This window comes from Corvus brachyrhynchos, unplaced genomic scaffold, assembly GCF_000691975.1.
Source record: "Corvus brachyrhynchos isolate BGI_N302 unplaced genomic scaffold, ASM69197v1 scaffold175, whole genome shotgun sequence".
Lineage (NCBI taxonomy): Eukaryota > Metazoa > Chordata > Aves > Passeriformes > Corvidae > Corvus > Corvus brachyrhynchos.
The window spans coordinates 1,482,518-1,502,985 of record NW_008238448.1 but is presented as its reverse complement, the minus strand read 5'-3'; the positions used below and the strand labels follow the sequence as shown (position 1 = coordinate 1,502,985).

The 20,468-nt window shown below is 41.3% G+C and overlaps 1 long non-coding RNA gene across 1 annotated transcript in view; it reads left to right on the top strand.

The window, feature by feature from the left end:
- The window catches only part of LOC108447280, a 51,653-nt gene extending 34,627 nt beyond the window's left edge, over positions 1-17,026 (top strand). Inside the window, exon 3 of the long non-coding RNA XR_001862752.1 lies at positions 15,846-17,026. This is a non-coding gene — a long non-coding RNA (uncharacterized LOC108447280). The remainder of the gene's footprint in view (positions 1-15,845) is intronic.
- The last annotated feature ends 3,442 nt before the right edge of the window (positions 17,027-20,468 follow it).

The window sequence follows — 20,468 nt, the reverse complement described above, 5'->3', positions numbered from 1 at the left end:
GTGAAGCAGGAAGGACACAGAGGTGTAATTAAGGACTTACAGAGAAGACAGAGAGAGAAAACTGAGAGAAAGACCATAGTGAACAGATTGGTAGATGGGAAACAACCTCCCAGGGCCAGGCTGAAGACAAAGGGGCTGAAACATAGAGTAAAGAAAAAAAAAAGGTAATGTCAATTTTGGGGTATTATATTAAGACGAAAAGCTGGGCCAGTCCCAACCAGCCTGTGTGGAAAGTCCAAGAGCTGGCTGGAAATCAGAAGGCAGAGGCTGTGAAAAAAAGGGAGAGGTGGAAGAAAGGAGGGTTGGCCTTGAGAGCAATAAAATGTGCTGTGCTTTGTGCAGGATTGAAAATTGTTCAGCTGGGAAGGTGCATTTGGTTGTGGACAAAATGCTCAGAAATCTACAGGGAGAGATGGAAAAGGTCTTTTACAAAGAGGCAGTGTGAAGAGCTTTGCATAGAGATCATTTTTAACAAAGTAAAAAGGGTGGTGACTTCATTAAAAAGTGCTTGATGCTTACCACAGTTTAGATACCGCAGGCCACTTGCCTGGGTATCTAAACACAGATTTAAGGGCACAGCTTTGCATGTGTGAAAGAAAAAGAAGTGGAGTGGTGGGCTTGGTCTACCTTCTTTGCTGGTGTAAATGTCTGGAAATCAGATTTACCTGGATGTTAGAAGGCACAGATTACTGCTATTATAGTAGATTGTTGGCAACTCAGATTGTCACTCTTAAAATCAAGAGAGTCTGAGATAATGGAAAGAGAAGTCAGTGGAGCTCTTGCAAGCCTTGCTAGTGCAGAATCTTCCTGGATGTTTTTAGTTATGAATCAACTTCATCTTGGTTTCTAATGGGTGATTTGGAAGCTAGTGCCCGTTTGTGAGAAGCACTTTCATACCGATAATATTGTCATATGTTGTTAGTCTCACAATTTATTTCTGTGTTTGGCTAGCTGCTCTCATAGCCTCTGAAGTCTAAAATTGAACATAAATTCCATACCACCTATGGTGCTAAATACCAGTTTTAATGCAGGTTTTTATTGTATTTGGCTGTGACTGAACAGAAACTAAAGAATACAGGCAGCATTAAGAGCCTCTTTAGAATTTCAGCCAGTCCCCTCATTCTGACTAGGGGCGTCATGAGAAACTGGAAGTGGGATAAGTGAATGGGGCTGTAGGGGAGTTTGAGGGCTCCTTTTCTTCCCTTCTTCAGTTCCTTGAAACTTTCATTAAATTATGGATAAACCCTCAATAAGAACAAAATAGTAAAAGAATGACAGCTGAATTTTTAGACTCTGATGACCTAAAAAATAGCTTTTCAGACATAAAGAAACATAAAGGATTGAAATGTACGACTGTAAACATCCAGACGTTATACTGTCTTTTTTCAGATTCGGCTTCTGATATTCACGTTCATGAATAGCCTATTTCAGTGACATTACTGGGACAAAAGCCCTATGGGTGTAATTCCTGTTACTTCACTAACATCAGTTAAAGTCAGCATCTCTATGCAGATTTGAACTCGCTTGATGAATTTTGTGAGGTTTGTGTTATACGTGCAACAAGATGTGTCTGCTGACACTATATGGGTATATATTGGAATCTGGTGTACTGTCAGCTGTGTGGGGAGAAGGCTGCAAAGTGCAAACAGAGTAGAGCTTGACCAAGCAGCAAAGGACTCTATGAGGTGTCCTCTGTAGGGAAGAGTGGGAAGGGAGTTTGTGGGTAGAAAGTGTTGCAGAACAGCAGCTAAGGACTCCATGGAACAGGTACTCACAAAAGCACTGAATGCCTACAAGCTGTTCAGCAAATACCCTTCTATGAATTTGAAAGGGACTGTGAGCACCAGACAAGTAGCATTATTAATATGGCTTGTTCAGCAAGCTAACATTAAGCTAAGTGAGGGAGTAAGAAACAGTTAACACACTGCTGCAAAAATGAGAGGTTTATTGCAGTTGGAAAGAATGAAACTCTGCAACTACAGTATTAGTTTTCTGTGAGGGGCCAAAACAAAGGGAGAACACTTGAAACACATAGATTTAAAATTTAGAAGTTGCACAGGTAATTTGGAATCCTTAATTCAGAAACAGATTGTAATGGGCATCAGAGACCCAAACCATGAACAGAGATGTTTGAATATCCTGAGTTAACCTTAGCAAAACAGTAAGGATGGAGGAGGCCACAGCACAGAGGCAGACCAGACTGCAGATGCTGGAAGGAAAACCAAGGCGATGATCCCCTGAATCGGGGCCACAACCTATCACAAGCCCATGGGAGCACAGGAGGCAAAGCAAAACCAGTGACTCCAAGGGGAAATCTGCAAACGTGCACAGAGCTCTCTTTATATGCTGCCCCAGCACACTGAGCTATCTGCATGTGATGGCTTTCAGCAGGCTGTGTGAAATGATTTGGTAGCCTTAGCTGAGTCCCACCACAGAAATGCCAAGCTTCTTAAGCTGCTTAACAGGCTTGGCGAAGAGGATAATGATTAACCGTTTATTAAAGTCAGCCCCTCCAGGTCAGAATGAGGGATATTGGTAGTGAGAAAGCTCGTGCTGCTCTTGCCTTCCCAGTGCCTTTTATGCAGATAGAGGACTTTAGCCTTTGGGGATACAGTCAGTGGTATTAAATTTACTTAGAAGTATGAAGTGCCTTCATTTCAGCACTGAATGCCACTGTGGGCCATTGTAAACTTCCCCCGTGCAGTCTGAATCTCCTTAAAGGCAGACATGCACTGGTTTCTCAGAAAAGCTCCACTGAGAGCATGCAGTGTACATGTCAACTTAATTAAATGAATTTGTTTAAAATATGATCGATGGTGTGTGAAATTATGTAATTATTCCATAAATACACTTTGTTAATTAATTAATATTTTAATTAAAGGGTAATTGGAAACTCTTTGCATTACTACCTTTTTTGAAGGACATGAATGTGGCTTTACCTCATAGTCACTGATTAGACCAAAAACCCCTTTTTTTTAAAAAAAGCAGGTATTAAACTAGGAGCCCAGGAGATTAAAAAAAAAAAAAAAAAAAAAAAAAAAAAAAAAAGGGCACAAGATGACTGCCATGTCCCAGTTTGCCATAGGAAGGAATTTGGCTGCCCTTTAAAATCTTCGCTTTCAATCAGCCTTCAGTTTTTCTAATATCCTTCATGTCTCTTATTCTGGGAGAGTGATTGTCTCTCTGGGAGTTTTGCCTTGAAATGTCTCTCTGGAAAAAGAACTTGGAACAAAGTGCTAGTTGTTGTTTGAGAGAGGCTGGTATTAGCAGTTTGTCAGAGCTAGACATAAATCCCTCTTTTTCCCTTATAATCATTTTCCTCCAGTATTGTTCAGTTTACCTGTTTATTTTGAAGACTATCCATATTAACAAACCCAGACTCCCTATTACTCACTGCCAGAACAGCACGCCAATCCCCAGACAACTTTTTGTAACTGCTGGTGTGGAATAAATGAAAAGAAATGACTGGAAACCAAGACAGAAATGACTGTGGCCCTTATCTCGCCCCTGGAAATTCATATATAATTCACACTGAAGCCAACAGGCTAGGAAGGGCAAATTTGAGGCCTGTCCGTGAAAAATTATCAAGGGCCCACAAATTAAGGCGCTAATTTTGCAAACTTACCCAATTAAATGTGAATGCCTTCTGTGAAGGCCAGTAAAAGGGTGCTGCTTGCAGGTCTAAACTGAGCTATGCTTTCATTTGAAGCTTTGGGATGTAGACAAATATGAACCAGGGAATTCTGGACAGTAAGTAGTTATTCTGCGTGTTTTGATCTTCTGCTTACCTGGCAAAATTAAACTGATAAGTTTCTGCAGCTGTTAACCACTCTGCAGCTGCCTGCTGCTCCTGGATGCCTCAAGAGCTCGTAAGTGTTTGACTGTGACTGGTCTAAAATGTTGGTGGTTTGTGATTTCTTACCTGTCCTGCAGTACCATACCCATTGTAGACCTGGAATGTCCTAAGAGAAATCATAAGTTCATCACAGTGACAGCACTTTAGTGTGTGACATAAGAGGATTGTATGAGGCTAGCACAGAAAGAACAAGGAGGACCATAACTAGCATAGGGACGAATAAAGTCCAAGTCACTCAGGGGTAGATTACAGCACATTTAGGAATGTGCATCTGTTTGCACAGGAAAACTTACACAGCTTTTCAGTGATTCATAGATTTTTTTAAAACAAAATGTGAGATTTAAAATATTTTTTGAATTCCTAATTGCAAAACTGAGCTCACTGTGTTGTGTTCTCATAGAAAAGCTACCCTTTTTTGTCTTTAAATCCAACAGTGAATCGCAAGCCATGCCTGACTTATTCATGTGTGACATGTCAGGTGCATGAGAGCTTACATCACATGCTATGCCAATGCATAAAATTTTTAAACCTGTCCTTGACAGCTGAACAATTCAGCAACCTGGACACAAGCTGCAAGGATCAAAAAGTAGGACAAAATTACAACTGTTTATACAGCTTTGCACAATGCCATGGCAATGCTTTTTGCAAGAAGAAATATTTACTGAGAGTAAACACAGTTTAGAATGAGATTTAGTGTCTGTGTCTTCTCTGCAGAGGTCCACACACAGAACGCTGGGTTTAATGCTGCTTGAAGAGCCTGAGCTTTTTCCTTGGTGAATCCTCTGTTTTTTGAAGGTACAGGAACATTTGGCTTAAGAGAAAGTGTCCATGATATGAAGAAATACTTGCATAAGCAAAAAGGAAATTTAATGTGAGTTCTACTTCTCTTTTTTTGCCATACTGCAGATTGTTTGACAGGAGTGATACCAATTAGTGCCAACGATGGCATAGTTTATGATACTGACATCTGTCCAAGAGAACCTGGCCCAAAAACATCAAACTTATTTTGCAGATGTCACTGAATAATCATTAGGTGGTGATAATTTTCAGTTGTCCGATGGGGAAAGGTTCGAGCATATTAAATGGTTCAAGTTTCTGAATTTCAAAAATATTGCAGTGAGAATTTTCACTTGAGACAGCAAGCTGAGGGTTTACATTCCATTATTTGCTTCCTTGCAAAGCATAGGAGCAGAGGGAATGGTCTTTTCAGCAAGGCTGGAGAAAGTCTGAAATATTTGTGGGGTTCTGTGTTCTGACTGGATTTACAGGTCCAAATTTATCTTGGGGCTAGTTATACCAGCATCTCTGAAGTTGTGCTTGTTTATGTCCACACAAAAAAATTATCATTGGGTAATGGGCATTTTATTACATTCAGGAACTAGGTAAATGCTGGGGTGATTTTAGCTGTTATCTGTTTCACGTATTTTTATTTCATCTGCAAACATTCAAACTTGCAAAACTGAAAATACAAACCTCCATCTATAAGAAGTCACCTAAGTAAATGGCTTGGTTTTTTTCTCCTCCCAGGAATGTTGTCAACATACAGGGCTCAGTGAAAGCTGTAGTGAGCATTTCTGGTCATTGAGCTTCCCATTTAAGTGAACAAAAAGGAAGTTAGGTGTCACTGGAAATTCATGTGGCTTGCATTTAGAGATCCAAGGATATCCTAACTTATACTGGGGGCCATATATCTTGATATATCCTTTTGGGTTTTTTGTTTAACTCCAGAATTATCTCCCTAGGAGAGAGCATCTCTCACAATTTCCAGACAAAGCCTTAAATTTGGAAGGGACAAGTCCATGCAATACTCATATCAGACTGAAACTAAGAGATGAGTCTGAATAAATCTAAGCTGCTATTTTGTGTACTTCTAGATTCCTCAGCCTCTTCCTGGCAGTGATAAAGGGATTGGGATTCCTTTCTGTGTAAATCCAGGGGGAGAACAGCCAAAGCCTTGATGGAAAATCTTGTCCCTTCTCACACCCCAGTGTAGAATTTACACCTTCTTACACATCAGCTCTGAAATTAATCCTCTTGGTCCAACTGAATCTGAAATAGTCTAACATGGAATAGTTTACATGGATGAGGGTCTGAAAGAGATGTGTTGCAAGAAAGACAGCAATCAGAAGGATATAAGAAGATAGAAACTAAAGTAAGGGGTAGTTTATTCATAATTCGGATTTACTTAGATTTGTATATGAATTTGGCCCTTACTCTGTGTGGGAGAAAGCAAGACCTCATCATTATTTCCTGTTGCTAGATGAGACAGATGTAACCATATCAATATTTTTTAATTCATATGTACCTGGTTTTAGGTTTTAGAAGGAATTATGAAATAGATATGATTCTTCTTTTATTTTTGAGTTGCAGGCTGGGAAAACAATGCACTCATGTAGATATGAACAGCAATCATTGCTGCCTGTTAATACAAATTAGGAAATATGTTTTCAAATCTTAATATGCTTTCTAGAGGAAGAAGCCTCTTGACTTGAATGGTAAAGGTCTGAAAATGGTCAGACAGAGTCATAGAGCTAAGTGGGGATCCCAATTACAGATTAGCAGTAATGCAAATGTTGCTGCAGAGGGACCACTCAGCCTCTGCAGCTCAGGAGCTGTGTCTGTGCCTAGAGCACAGGCATAGAAAACCTCCCTTTCATTATTGTTTTTAATTATCTGCACACTGACAGAGCTGGAATACCTGCTGCACACTGAGGCCCTTTGTGCAAGCCCATCAGCAAAGACTAGGCAGCCAAAGCCTGCATTTTTTGCCTTCTGCAGGTCTTTCAGCTGAATTTTGCTTTCATGCAGATGCCTTTCTTTCTGTTTACTCCTTATCTTCACTGGCTATTTTCCCTGCTCCACTGAACATACACAACATATGCAGCCTGATATGATGACACCAGGTTTCAGCTATCCAGCTGTGATCCTGAAGTTCTCATGTGCAACTGTAAGACTCGTGTGTTACTGTGAGGAAGTAAGGATGCACTGCACAAGGGTGGCCTTGGAGCACAGATGCCTTGGTGATGAGCAGTGTGTGTCTAGCCCCCTCCCTCTTCATAAAGGAGCTTGCAGGCTTGGACAAAGAGCAGGAAGCTGACAACTCTTCACTAAACTCAGGAATGAGGTGTTAGTCTATTCTCTGGTCTTCTCATATGTTAGACTTACGTTCAGCATCCCCTTGCTCTTGTTGCTTATCCCTGTGTTTTTCCATGTACTTAGAAGGTGTGATATACCTTCAAGGGAGGGCAAAGCAACCAGGAAAACAAAGAGGAAGAGTTGGCAAAGGGGAGTTCACTTTCTTATAGACAGTCACTGAAACTAATCCCCTCTGAGGAAATACTGCCAAAGTTGTATTTCAAGTTGTGTTTCCAACTAGAGGCTGCATAGTTTGAGACCATGTGAAAACGTAAGATACTGCTGGTACACTTTTGATTTGGACCTATGTGGTCATGTGCTGGAAATGCTCTGCCTGTAGCCGTGAGAGAAAAAAAGGGACTGGCTGAGCAATCTGTGTGTCCTGGGGCAGAAGAGTCCAGGCCAAAGCATATGGACAGGTGAGCACAGGCAAAATGAATACCCACCGAGCAACAGTAAGGAGTGAGAATGGAACCAGTCAGAGACAAGTAAGTGCAAGGGAACTTGGCCCAAGTTTTTGACCTCTTGGCAGTGCTGAGCTGTTCTAACATGATGGGAAAGAGGCAGAAAGGAGGTAGCTCAGCCCTTCTTCACATGAGCATCTTCCCATTCCAAAGCCTTTGCCTCCAACTCAGTCTCGTTGTGAGGAGTCTGAGGAATGATTAATAGCAAAGGATGCAGGCAAGTTCTGATGGATGCTCTTGAGGTACAGGGCTTGTGATAATGCAGATCCTCCTTGTTCACCTTACCTGCTTTCCTAATGGCCCTGTGCCAAAGATTCATGTGGCAGCAAATTCCTACCTGTTGTAGACACATGAAGAATGATTTGTATATAGGAGGGCATAAGGTACCCTTTTGACAACAGAGAAGCAGGCAGATGAAAGCAAGAATAAAGCCTGGAAAAAGCTGTGTGGGTGAGGACGGGGGGAAGTGGCAAAGTTGGTTAAAGCTGGTCTGGGGAATGAGAACTGACTGCACAAATGGATCAGCAGGAGGATAGATGCTTACAAAGAATGTGTCCATTAAGAAGTGAGGAGGAGGAGGAAAAGAGTGGTGAGGAAAGTCATAGCAACACTATACTTTGTTTAAAATAAAGGAAGAATGGAAAGTGATACAGATATCAGGAAGATAGCTCTTTGAAAGCATCGAGGGGATAGCAGGAAGAAATGCAAATCAGCTGGCCCACATCATGCGTATCCACATAAAGGCAATAAAGGGACAAACTTAGTGAATTGCTAATCGCTGTTCCTCAGAAATCACCAAGAGCTGCGGCAGCTCTGGAGGGCAAGGGAGGGGGAGAAGCGAAGGTGAAATTCCACCCTGAGCCTGGCAGGGCTGAGCAATTAAAGCCCAGTCAATCCAGGAGCTGTCCTCTGGGAAATAACGCAGCAAGTGAGCGGAGCAAAGAAAAATCTCTCAGAAAAAAGGAAATGATGAATGGTGGCGGGTGGCCTGGTGCAGCTCTTCTCAAGGTGATAGGAGCAGCGCAAAGTGAATTCCTGAAAGTTAAGCTTTGAACCCTCTGTTGTGGTTCAGGTCTCCATGTTGTTCTCTGGGCAATTCATAAGGGCAGTGTAGGGGGAAGCTTTACATGGATATATCTCCAAGGCACTTCTAGTTTTTGTTGTGAGAAGGGAGTCCTGTGGAGGGAAGGTAAATTCTATTTGGGAGTTAATAAGATGTTTAAACATTAATAGTACTAAATATCATAATGGTATATATGGTGTAAACTCATACCAGTAGCACTGTGCCATTTAGGATCTTAATGAACACAGGCAAAAAAGGAACACAGAATTCAAGGGACAAAGCAAGTGGTATGGGTTTAAAATGTATTCTAATTTCCTACTGTTGTTAGCCCATTTTTCAAGTGTTTGACTGATGTTATTTCATCCCAAAACATCTGCTTTACACAGCAAGGGCTATGTTTTCAATTGGAATCTTCCTCTAAGTAGCACAAGGTTTCTGCCCTGAACCCCAGAAACCTTACCAGCTTAAACACTGCCAAAATCTAGGATGTCTCTGCAGGGCACTTAAGTTTTGTCAGAGTTTTGCCAAAATTCTTTTACTGAAATACTGAATTCTGGTTATCTATGACTGAGAATATAGTTATAGTTAGACCTATACCACAGTAAGAACTGGATATGGCTGGAAATAGGTGTCAAGTTTGGTTTTAAGCTGGATCAGGTTTTGGAACAGGATTTGGTCGTATTTGTACCATTGCATACATGCTGGTCCCAGCAAGAGGGATCAAGAAAGCACCTTGGAGGGGACAGGGTATTATTGCCCCTATGGGAGCAGCAAGGACCCCTGGTTACCACTGTGTGAAGTGCTTTCAGAATTCATCATGTTGATGAGTCAGGCCAGACAACAATTTCAGTTTGCTTGTCTTTCACTTTTTGCTCTTGCAGGGTTTTAGCAGGGTTTTTTTTCTGGGAAGTGAGGGGAGGTAGGGGGAAAGGAAGGAGAGCTGGGATTTTTTAGGCATTTTTTAATTTTTTGTCCATCAATGTGGCTCTGAATGGCTGCAATTCGAATGCAGTGATACAGCAAATGTAACAAAGGAAGAAATACCAGGGAAGCTGGATAGCTGGAAAATAACAGTGGGGAAAGTAATAAAAATGAGGATCAGATTGGAAAAAGAATGCAAAATACTTGATGTTAGGACAGTGCTTGGGAAGGGTGGAAAGGCACAGAGAGCTGAGAGATTTCTAGCAGGTGTTAAGCCTGATGCACACATCCTTTGCACAACAGCAAGTGGCTAGGCAGGGAGAATACAAAGAAGTATGACTGACATAAGCACAGTCACCATGCCAATGAGCACAAGTGGCTGTATATATTAATAGGCCAGGGGGAAGATGTGAATGCAACAGGAGTGCAAGCTACTGAAGGTGAGCTCTATCATCGACAATATGTGGAAGTAGGGTGAGAAATTGACATCCAATTGCACTGCTCGCTCTCTCTGGGGAAAGAGGGTTGTTCAGGTATTTTGGAAATGTGCCTCCCAAAGATAGCTCGGGTGTTCTGAGGTTGGAGCAGGGGGTGGTGGTGGTGGGACTAGGTAACATGCAGCTAACAGTGCAAAAATACCCAGCAGAGCTGAGGCTGTACAGCAGCTGGGGACAGATGTTGTATCATCAGCATGGCCTTTATTGGCTAGGGTTAGAAAGCAGCCTGGAGCCAATGACACAAAAAACTCCTGCTGCTGTCCAGGGCGCCATAGCAGGGAGCTACCCCTGCCCCTGGTGAACAAACCTGGGCTGCTGTGGCCCCTGGAGGGGCTGAGACCAGACAACCAATCTCAGCTCATATGACACAGCTGAGGCTTGCAGGATTTAAACTCACTGCTTTGTGCTTTCTCTTATTTCTAAAATATAGGGACAGATAGGCAGCAAATGACACAAAAAACTCCTGCTGCTGTCCAGGGCGCCATAGCAGGGAGCTACCCCTGCCCCTGGTGAACAAACCTGGGCTGCTGTGGCCCCTGGAGGGGCTGAGACCAGACAACCAATCTCAGCTCATATGACACAGCTGAGGCTTGCAGGATTTAAACTCACTGCTTTGTGCTTTCTCTTATTTCTAAAATATAGGGACAGATAGGAATACACTCCCTATTTCCTGTCCTTGGTCTGAATGCCTGGGTACCCTTCCCCATCTCTCTGCCAGTACTCTGAACAGTGTAGCTGTTTTCCTTCTGCGGATTATCCTGGCTGTCGCCCTCTCAGTGTGTTAATCACTGAGCACAGTAAACATGCAAATGGCCTGGGATGTTTTAACACTGGGGACAGCTATTCTCCTTGATTGACAGCCGGGCCTCCACTGGCACTTTGGTTTTCATGGTATGAGGGTGGATGGATATGTAGATAAACAGTGGAGCTTTCATAAACATTTCAGGAGTGATTGTGTGTCTCTGTGCAGGTACCCACACATGGACTTCTTGCTCCATGTGGGAGACCACTTTTCTCTCTGAATGCAGATGGGTTCTGCTTTAACCAAGGCTCTTCATTTATTGCTGTGGCTTCTCATCACTTCTCTCTGGCATTAGAGCCGCCTTCCACAGAATTTCTCTTGCTCCGTAAGCAGACCCCCAGTTTTGTGCTCCATGCCTGTGCCATTCTTTGCTTGGCAGAATATTGGCAAGCTATTTGCTTATTGAGTTTGTATTTGAAGCACCTAACCTATTTTCATCTTTTTTATTCAGTCCTTCTACCTGCTAGTGGCTGCTCCTGGTTGAGAAACCTCTGCCTCCTAGTTTTGTCCCCCCAGTCAGGTTTCCAGCCCTTTTATTTCCTTGCAAAAGGCTCTCCATTGTGTTTGCACACACATTAGGTAGCATCTGGTGTCTGTAGCAAATCTGACAGGTGCAAATGTGAAAACTAAATAGTTTCTGAGATATTTAAGAGCTAACCCAGCAATTTTGTCCTCTTTTAATATTTGTGTTTCTTTGAGGGAATTACTTTCTTTGGTTACAAACACCTGAAGAAGTCCTTGGCTGAATTTTTAGTTGTTCATTTTTTAGCAGATTTCTACTGGTCTTTGTGATTCCTATCTTCATTCTCTTTTCCTGGATGGATAAGGAAAACTTGCAGGAATGTGCTAAAATGCATGCATGCAAAAAAAAAAAAAAAGTTGTGATATATGCTAGCATAATAGCAAGTAGTGAAGAGGGAATTTAGTAGGCTGGAGGAGTTTTCTAAAGCCCTACTCAACATCTAATTTTATGATTCTTAATGACAAATGGTGATTGTGAATATTCATGAATTTTTCCCTGGGTTAATGTCATAACCTTTGCAGTAAAAAGGCTGTTTTCACCAGTAATAACTACCTTTCAATTTATTTATGCTTGGTTTTTTTCTTGTTTTACAGAAATAGACCCCAAATTAACATTCAAAATGCAAGAAAGTAATTTTGCGTGTTTGTTTGCTGGGGGAAGGGGACAATGTATTTTATAAGTCCTATCATGTTGTGTCTTTATTGAGACAATGCAGTTCTTTACTTTCAAACTCTTGAATTTTTATCTCAGCATTTTTAGAGTGCTGGAAAAGATGTCTCAATTCAGCTTTACTGAAGAGACAACTCAGCGTGTAGTATGAAGAATTTGTTTGTCTTTTTAAGCATGAAGAATTTGCCTGTCTTTGGTTTTTTTCTCCAGTTATTCTAAGCATTCATTTATTGTTTGATCAGTAATTACCTTATATCCTTTCCCCTGGACAGTATTCCCTCTTCTCCTTCCTTTTTCCTGCCTATGATTATATTTGGTGCCTTGCAGTCATTATGTCTTACTCTGCTGCACTGAACTGGATGTGCCCTTTATCTGTCCATAAGCCTAATTTATTCAAATCATTTTAAATTTGCTTGCTCTGTGCACCATTTTACACTTACGTGCTATCAGCAAAAAATTCCACTTTAAAAATTATATCCCCTGAGGGCCATTTATATAAAACTTGAATAAAAATGGCTAGGGTGCTTAAATTTGGGAGTACTGCCTTGTTCCTGTCCCTCTAGTCACCCTGAACTGTGCTGTTTTGCTGACACCTTGCTTCTTGTCCCACAGATAATTTTGAAGGCATTTGCTATTGTGCTTTTTCTGTGCTGTGCTTTACTCATTCTCCAGAACAATCTCTCTATGTCAGGTGCAGCACCAAATGAATCTCTTCCATCGGGATAAATTATGCCCGTCACTTCACTTTTTACTCTCTGTTGAGAAATGTATTGAGAGAACTTAAAGCACATTTGACAGACATGACATGAATCCATCTGCCTCTCCATCCACGGTCTGGCTGTTTCTACATGTTGCATAACCCCATCCCATATTAATGCTTCCAATATCCGTTCTGTGGCTGCAGCTAGGATTACTGGTGAATGAACTCCTAAATCCTTCCTTGACTTAAAAAAGGAAAAAAAATATTTTTTGTTGTTTTTGTTTTTTGGTTTGGTTTTAGATACTATTATTTTTAAAAGGTAAAGTTGGAGTAGTTACTATCTAGGCATCTCCAGATACACCATCCTCAGGAAGCTATCAAGCAGTATTACTAAAGGTTTGCCAATTTCCCTTGCTATTTCCTTCCAAATTCGGAGATGCAGTTAATCTAAGTCTCAGGTCCTGTCAACTTTTAATAGTTCTAATTAACTAACTACCTGTCCAGATTGGATCATAAAGCCTTTTAACATTTCATTTTTTCCCCTCATGAAAATGGATCCCTGTTTCCGGGATGTGACCTTCAACTTCTTCTGTAAATACTCAGGCAAAGGATATTAATTCAGGCTCAGTGCAGCATCAGTCTCATCTGTTACTGACTTCTCACTCATTCCCTTTCATGGCCTCACTGATTCCATCCCTGGTCATCTGCTTTTCATATATCAGATGAAAGATCTCCATTGAGTTTCTTCACATCCTTGCCATTTTTTAAAAAAGCATTTGGTACTCCAGCGTTTCCTGCCAGTGTTTATAATTGCTCCATTTTGAATGCAATGTCATTGGCAGACCTGCTAAGTAATATAATAACAGTACAACAGAGGAAACTGAAACCATGGTTGGGGCCTGGTGGCAAACTTCTCTGGATCTGGATATATTGAGGTGGAAGTGGCTCTGCTTTTACAGTGTGTGGCACAAGACCAGAACCTGGCCTTGTATGTGAAATAGCTCATAAATTACCCGAGGCTTTTTAGTACGGCATAGTGGTGATGCTGCCTCGTGTTAAGAGCTCTAAACAATGTTTTGTAGGGCAATCACATAGAAACATGAAACTTGCCAGAACACCTTTTGGAAGAAAGCTTATATTTGCTCATGAAGAAAAATATCTGACCTGGTTCTGAAGTAAATCCCGTTTTCTTCCTAGAATGTTATAACTGCTGTGTGTCTACACTAGGGATTTTTTTGTGGCACCTCGGAACATCTTTGTGTTGGTTACATGGCGATGTTTGATTTACTGTGTTGTGTTCCATCCCACTGTCATTATAAGCTCAAGTCCCCTCCTGATAAACTTTTTCCTTTCACACATGAAGATGTTACACATCAGAGACCTGCTGTGAGGTTCCCCGTATGTAGGGAGGGCATGGAGGGAGTTGCCTTGGGAGGGATGTTTCTGGTGTGCAACTGAGGTGACTCCTGACAGCTCTGTGACCCGGAAAGCACATTCGAGAGGCAGCTAAAACACAATCAGGCGGCCCCCAAGCCTGCAGGCATTGCTCACCTGCTTTTGCAGATTATTAAGCAGATCAAGAGAGGGCAGAGGTGATGTAAAGTGACCATAGTTTATCTATGAGGTCTCTATAGCCTGCTTGAGAGATGGCAGGTTTGCCGGTGGGCTGCAGAAGGCACACTGCTTGTACCAGCACCTTGCACCGGAGCAGAGCTGTGTAGTGGGGTGAGGGGTGTTTTTGTAGGACCAACTATTGCTCTGGCGAGGATATGTACCTACAGCAGCTTGTACCTCTGCCCTCTGTTTTGGAGGGTATGTACACCTTGTAGCTGGAGTAGAGAATGCTGCCACAGAAGGTCTTTTAGCTTAGCAGTCACTGCACCTTCTACCTTTTTTTTTGGTTTTGTACCTTAATGTCCTAAATCATATTCTCTGTTGCTTAATACCATATCTGGCATTCTTCTCTTCCTTGTCGGTTTATGTACACATTAAATTAGAAAGCAATCCTCTACCAGATCAAGCTTTGCCTCCTCCCCTTAATCTATTCTGAGGTCTAGATAATTAAGCTCTCCCACTATCACTGCCATGGTCTTTCACATGTTTTGCTTCTTGTATGCTATGCTTCACACCTCCTTCCCAGTCAAACTGTGCACAACATATTGATTTTGGTACATCTCCAGTGTAGGTATAGTCCACAGCACTCTGCTACAACCTAGTTTATCCCAGGCTTCAATCTTCAAGATGGGCCAGATTGTCTTTTGGAAACATTAGAGGTCTCTAGAGATGAAAAAGGAAGGGAGGGAAAACCAGAAATATTTCTCAGATTCTTTGTGCATAAGGCATGCTCAGTTCTAGCCAAGTCTTTATTAATTTAAATTCAAAATTGTTCCTACTTTATTTCAAAATACAAATAAGGTGTTGCACTTCAGTACACTGTTGTTTTCCAAGTTAAACTTTTTCAGTCAGCAAAAGCATAAATAATGTAAAATGTGATATCACTTGAGGAAAAAAAACTCTGGTGTTCTTTGTCATGTTCTGTAGTGGAAATACCACTAGACAGCATTAGAGATTTAAATATGTTGGTCTATCTCAGGACATGACCTGCTTCCAACTTATTCTGAAAAAGAAATACAGAAATTCTCATTTCAGTTGTTTTTCTTTTGCTGTCTGTGTTTTTCTCTGATTTGATATGTGATCATCAAAAGTCTTTCTGCCAACCAGTGTAGGTATTTTTCAGTGCCCACAGGGTACTCAGTATTGGTATTTATGTTAAAGTTCAAGCAGTACATGGCTGTGCTTTAGCATAGTGCTTGCTGGTTTTTTCCCACATGGGAAGACATACAACTTCATTGGTAGTTTGGTTTCATGAAGGTGGGCAGGGGCCTGTGTAAGCAATAGCAGTGTTTTGCCTTCAGAGCTGATAGTATCTAGAGGCCAAAATAGCAAGAAAAATTCCCTGAGGTCTGAGTGTATTGTGTTTGGTCAGGATTACCGAGAAAAGAAGCACTTTGAATGTTTGTGTAGAAATGACATTGGAAATCTCCATGTGGCTGATTTACACTGGAATCCTAGGTAGAAGAGGGATCCACACCACTGCCTGCCCATGTACCTGCCATCACCACAGCCAGAAAGACTCGTAAGGGTCATGGATGTCTTCTACTACTCAGCTCAACACTGAGGTTGGAAGAGTCAGCTTTTCCTTTTTATATTTCCAGCTGAAGGGCCTTCTCAAGGAGTTCCCTGTGTTGTTCTCCAGCAGCAGCCAGTGCATCAAATCAGGGGCGGCATCTTTGCACCCCTCTTTTGTTGCAGAAGAGGGCCAGCTCTGCCTCCATACCCTTTTCTCCCTGAGCAGGTAAGTGATTGTCACTGTTACATTTGCCAGCCCCCCTGGGAGACAGAGGAGTGAAGCTGTGCTCCTGAGACCTGAACATATAATTTGCAACACGCAATTTATGTCGCATCATACCTAGCTGGAGTTCTAGTGCCTGGAGTACCCGAAATACATCTACAAATAGATCATGTCATGTCAAAAGTGAAATGGAAGGTGATAGTAATTGTGGCCTATCTAATTAGAAAGCAAGAATCAGAGTGTCTAACGAATGGCAACACCTGGAATACCTGCACAAAAAGCTAATCAAAAGTCAACTTGAAATCCAGGGAAAGCCTATATATGGCTGTTTCTGCCCCTTAAAAAAACTGCTCAGAACATTGCAAATTACACTCCGATCACACTTCTGCTGGTGTGAGCCATATGGAAATAAAGCTTAAAACAATAATCTGACTTTTCAAGAAGGTTACATCCACATAAATGTACAAAGCTGGACATGGTAGGTTTTTCTATATGTAGAATCTATCTATAAAATCATGGTGACTCCAAGTCTAATAAAGTTTGCTTGATGTTATGGAGCCTAAAAGTCTGTCAGAAGTACAGGGTAGGAGGAGAAGGAGGAGGGAGAAGCAGCTTTAGGGCCATGTGAAAACAAAGCCTTTCTTCTCTCCTTTTAAATATTTCTGCTGAGCCTGATTGAACACAGGATGAAAAGCTGCTGTCTTGAGATTTGAGGAAAGCAAAGGATTTCTGTCTCCACTATTACATTGAAAAGTTCTTTACTGCATGAAAGGTCATCCCTTCTAAACGTCCTCAGATTTGTGGCTTAAGTTTTGGGGGAGCAGCGCTGCTGGTACCATGGAAATCTATTATCAATAGGATGTGGTATCTTTGAGTAGTCCATGTGCTCAGGAGCATTAGCTCTCTGTTCTTTATATTAATTTTACATTGAACCTTGGGTTAAATATTTTGAGAATGAGGTTTTTACTTGTAAAAGTAGTGTGCTGGCACAGAGGGGTGGTGTGTTTTGACAAAAACTCTGTTATTACATGGTAAGAAAGGCAGAGTAATGATCAGAGGTGTTGTACTGAGACTGGCAGTCACAGTGTCAGTATGAGAAGTGGGCTCTTCCAGAATCAGGCCTAAATATTTGATGTTGTTTTTGAGCTGATGTTTCTCTCTATTATATAGATTGTCAAAACCACACCGAGCATCCATTAGAGCCTTGTCATGACAATTGTTTGGAAAAAACCCTTGTTTTTTTGAAACCTTGTATGGAAAAAAAACCCAAAACCCCAAAACATTCTGCTGTCAAAATACTGCATTTTACAAAAGTACAAAATATTTCATGGAAGTGTGTTTGTTTCAATGAAAATTTCTTAGGGAAAACTTCTTTCTCAGGGCTAGGCTGGAATTTTTGGGGAAAAAGAGAAGAAAAGAGAAAATGACTCCTTGGAAAATAGTGTGGCAACTCTGGGAAATGACTCCTGGGAAAATAGTGACCAGCTGGGGCACTGGTGACCCCATATATGTCCAGCCTGGGTGCAGAGGTGAATTGTACTGCATGTCTGCCTATCTACCTGCCTCTCCAATTTCTGCGAGCCTTGTCACAGGTATTCTGGGGTGTGAATGGTTCACCATTCTCCAGTCCAGACTTACTCTGTAAGTCAGGGGTTAGATTCCCCATATCCACCATAGAGGCCAGAGCTCCTGTAGGGATATAGCAGGACATGAATTTAAACTCACCTTTTCCACTTGTAAGCAAGCAAGTTGGTCACCTTCTTATTACTCCTGTGGTGGATATGGGTCCAAATGTCCCTCTTAACTTTTTCACATTTTGAAACATTTTCATTCAATGCTGAAGTGAAAGTCTGCTCTGAAACCGGTCTTTCCCTCCTGTCCATGAAATAAAATTGTTATATTCCTGATTGCTTTTCCAGTACATTGTCCATCAGGTAAAACCACCATAAAACAGGCTGTAGTTCAGTAGATGCTAGACCCAGTCATGCATGGTTGATATATGCAGACCTTACGAGTGGTCAGGGGAAGGTTTTATGTGTTTGGGTGAGCAGAAGGGGAAATCCTGCCTACCAAGGAGCGTCTTCATTTGTGCTCACTTGATCTTCTCCACACTCTGAATATGGTGCAGGCTCTTCTATAAGAGTAGCTGCTGTTTTGATATTTGTAGAAAAAGCCAAAAGTTAGGTTCACTTTAAAGACAGGAGAGGGTTGAAGTCAGCACTAGGTTCTGGTTGCTGCTATGTCTGAGTTGTGTAGTATGCTAATGAAAGTAGTGTTAACAGGAACAATGCACAGTTGTGCTTTCAACCATATTTTCAGGTCAAGAGCACCCTCTTGCATTCTCACTCTTTTATGTATCAAAGTGGAGGGAAGCAGGACTGTAGTCTGCTTTCTCCTCACCTCATTTCATGCTATTTATTGTTTGAAGCAGGTGGGAAGTGGCAAGCAGGCTCATCTTGGACCCTGCTGTTGTAAGAGACTGGTCCATGGACAGCTCATACAGGACCTGTGATCTCATCTTTTTCTTCTTCTTGCTTCGTTCATGACCAACCACAGCTTATCCCACAGGAAGTATTTCCAAGAGAATCATGTATCACTGACATCTTCATCATAAACCACTTAAACACAGAATCAAAGATTCACCTTCAGACATTTTCATTCAAGTTGTTTTTAAAGAAAAACATGAAGAGGAAAACTCTGTTCTCCCTGATATGCTTATAAATCTGGTGCAATACTACTGAAATCAAGAGCTAAAATTGAAATAAGGCCTGGAAATTTTATCTTCCAGCTCAGAAAACAGGACTCTACAAAGGACCTGATTCATTGTGGGGGAAAGCCAAGTCCACACCAAATGTTCATATTAATTTGATCAGTTGATTTAGGACTTGGCTGATGAGGCAAGGTGACCCCCTAAATCATTGACTTCAGTCAACTTGAACCATGCTTAAAATGTTCTATTATTGAAGACAGGCACTGCTCTAACTGCAGAAGGGCACAGATTTGGAATGTATTATTGTTGAGTGATTGGGCAGCCTAGCCCCAGACTGTGATGCAAGTATGATGGGTGCTGGAAAAAACAGAGAATAAGGACCATAAATCCCATATACTTTTCCAGGTGCAGGGGAGACATATAATATTCAGGTATTAGTTCACTATTACAATACTTGTCTTTGTTCTGTGTCCAGTTGTCCAAGCCCAGCAACATGCAGACCTTCCAAGTGTCTAGTCTTGGAAAGCTCACCCATCAAAAAAAGGCACTTTTCCAAGTGTTGTGCTGTGAATGGCAGCCTGGCCCTAAACCCAGTTCATTTGATTCACATGAAGGAGTGGATGGAATGATGTGCACAGGTAAGTTGCTTGAATGGCTTTGGAACAGAAGGGAAAACTGCAGTCTTGCATATTGTGTGGTTGAAGCTACAGGTAAACTACTATGCCACATTTCCCATTGTAACTCCACATTGCGGGTATAGCCTTATTTGGGGGAATGATATGGGAGATGCTGCTGCTTATTTACAAACTATTTCTTCGTAGTAATTGTATGAATTTGAACACAATGATACAGGGTTTTTATTTTTTTGAAATAAGAAAAAGATCATCTATAGAATTCATGTGTTCCAACTAAAAATCTCCAATAATCTATTATTAAATCATTAAAATATTTTAAACTAAATTGGTTGTAATGTTTTTATGAACGGCTAGCTTGTGAAGGCAGCAGTTTCCTACCATATGCAAGAAAAAGCATTTCACATGCACAAAAAGCTAGCGCACCAAATTCCAGGCTATAAATAAGGCAATTGTAAAATGTAAATGCTTAGAAACACTAGCAAACTTCAGCCAACAAAGCAGGGATCAGAAATTTATACCCTCGTTACTGGTAATTACAGTTGCATTCTTTACTGATCTGTATTCCCAGCCAACACATAAAAGTGTCCTGGTGCATTACCTGCTCAGAACTGAGTCACCCCGAACACACATGTTCCAGAAAGCAAATCTGTGCCCATGCTAGCACATGGAGCTCTGCGTGTGCTGCTGTAAATGTATCTATCTACCTTTTAAGCAAAGTAACTGAAAACCCCTCAGGGTGTTCTTACAAAACGTAAATTCTCTGACTTGGAGACCTCAGCACAAAATCGCTGTTTTTAGTGGATGGCAGTTTAACCCCCTCCTTCCCATAATAAAGTGAGGAAAAAGAAATTCAGTCCCATGGTTGCTTTTACATACATGCAGCATTTGTCTTTTTTCTTCTTCTTTGACAAAATAATTAATTTAGGCATCTAAAGTAATGTAGGCATCTAAAAGTAGCTGCTTTCTTTTTTTTAACAAAAATAAACAATAAATTCTTAATGCCCTTGTGACAGATTAATCTCAACCTGTCAATAATTCATATTTGAAGCTTCTGCTATTCAAGAAGGAATTGTGAGGAAAGATGAGCCTTCTTTTAGGTTCAGGCTGACACCTCCTGCCAAATATTAATATGCTTAAGAAA